This window comes from Cupressus sempervirens, chromosome 8 (genome assembly GCF_028749045.1).
Source record: "Cupressus sempervirens isolate cs-2001-9-10 chromosome 8, ASM2874904v1, whole genome shotgun sequence".
Classification (NCBI taxonomy): Eukaryota; Viridiplantae; Streptophyta; class Pinopsida; order Cupressales; family Cupressaceae; genus Cupressus; species Cupressus sempervirens.
The window spans coordinates 639,901,001-639,903,500 of NC_143125.1; positions in this window are offsets into that span (position 1 = coordinate 639,901,001).

A 2,500-nucleotide genomic window follows, 5' to 3' on the forward strand; every position below is an offset into this window, starting at 1 on the left:
AATCTAAATGCTTATCAAGAGTATACCATGACATAATAATGAAACCATTCTAATGCCAAGGATAACATATCAAATGAAAGAATAAACGAAACCTTTATTGAGAACCCCATGAGTCCTCAAGATATAACCATCTCCACACACCTCAAAGAACCATCTCTACATACCATGAAGAAATAGATACACCATGAAATTTTCAAAGATTCTTTTACAAGAACATGATCTAAGACATCCTCCAACATTTAAAAAGACTCAATAAATATATATCAATTCCAACAACTTGGAATTAATCATGGTACCAAGTTACCTATCACATAATAATATCCATTTCTTACATGAAGATCCTCTAGGTCTACATAGACAACTAAAGTATTAGTACAAAGTGAAACCAAGATCTCCAAACCAAGAGGATACAAAGCAAACTAGGAACTAATCCTACACTGCCACCTCACCATTGTCACAAGCTCCCACTAAAACATGTATCCAATCTATCCATGATATCATGATAAAAAAATATCCTCTAACCATGAGAATCAACTAAGGTATAAAACCATCAAATAACTCAAAGTGCAGATCGTGACTCAAAAGAAATCAAATACCCATGATCCTAAACCAACAAGATATACCACCATAATCAAATCAAGAATCCAAACCAATGAACACCAAAAAGTACCTCTATATCCAATCATGTCATGCCAAAATCCATGACACCATGATCATATCCATGAATAGAGAATCTAAACGCTCAAATTGTCCAACCTATCATTGTTAAACCAATATTAAATATAAGATGAGTATACAATGACATCACAATCCAAATCTTAAAAATATACAATGTCATAAACTCACAATGTTACAATAGTCAATATATATCAAAAATCATTTAGATCAATATATAACCAAATAAACCATGCCAAACATATACTAAATGTGAATACTTGTGTAGAGCTCTCAAGATCTTTTCATTAACTATTTAAAGTAAAAAATTCAACTCCATATGCCCAACTTATGCCCTAAACTATTCTCAAAATAAACAACATCTAACTTTCAGGCTCTTGAAACTTAAAAAAGTCCAAATCACAAAATTTAACATACACCAAGTTGTAGTGCTCTGAATTATCTTTCTAATGTCTATAAGAAGTCTGAAATCCAATATCCTAAATTAAAGTTATGGATACTTCATCAAGACAACATTTTTACCACTTTCAATGCAATTTTTTTCTAACGAAAAATTTTGACGGGATTAAATTTGATGGTTGTCATGAACTACAGCTAAAAACATTTTGTATTTTCTATCAACATAGCCAAACTTGGGCATATTATATATGAACATTTATGGAGAGGTCTATTGTTTCCTAGGAGATCATTTGTTCAAGTGCTCCCCCCCCCAAAAGAAGAAAAAAAAACCCTCATTTAAATGAAACATCCAAAAAACCCTTTTGACCAAAAATTTCACATACCCAAAATCTGCTAACATCCCATCATAACAATAAACCCAAAACTATTGGATATGCAATAAATAATCTATGACACCCATATATCTTGTTGTTTCATTTATTCTTTCATGCATTCAATCTAGGGTTACAACAACAAAACCATAGCTCTGATACCACTTGTAATAAAACCCATAACCAAATATATTTCCATTTCTACATAACCCATAACCCATAATAGATCTAAAATAAATAAGTATTTGAAATCACTTAGAATCAATTTGAAAAATAATAGAAAACATACCCACAAAAAGAGTCAGAAATATTACCCTTTTAAGCCCTCATTAAGGAAAAAATCCAGCCTTGAGAAGCATCCATCACCATGTATTATTCAACCAAAAATACTATTCCAATACAAACATGAGAGCCTTTAAAGCCATAGCCACAACCAAGCAATCCATGTGAGCAAGAATGAATCCACACATCCCATGCCATGCGTCCAATCTTTACAAATGCTCACTTGGCTAACACGTCTTTCCTTTTGTTGCTCAACTTTTCATTTTCCTTCTTGCCTTGCATCTACAACTACCCTTGTGATTACTTATATATTATAAAGATTCCACAAAACCATCAAGTGGTATTATACAAACCACGTGCTACCCAACTCATTACTGATCCACATTTAATATTGGACATTCAATTCTTTTTCCCCAATATTAAATAATTACATCAAATGTCAGCACAATATTTTTGATAAGATAAACAGGCTTTGAAGGGACCCTGAAACCCTTTACAAATCAAGAATTATTAATAAAGCCCAAACCAAAAAAAACTATAGTCATAAGGAAGAATGGGTCAAGAAACAGTAGTGACCAGAGTGGCATCACAAATAAAATAGTACACATCAGCCACACAACCAGGTTTTGAAGGGTGCCTGAAACCCTATATGAGTCAACAATGGTGAAACAAGTCACCAAACAAAAGGTGACCAAAGTGGAAAAACATAAAAAAAGACAACAATAGCCACAAAAATAGGTTTTTACTAGGCTCCTAAAACCCCATAATGAAAC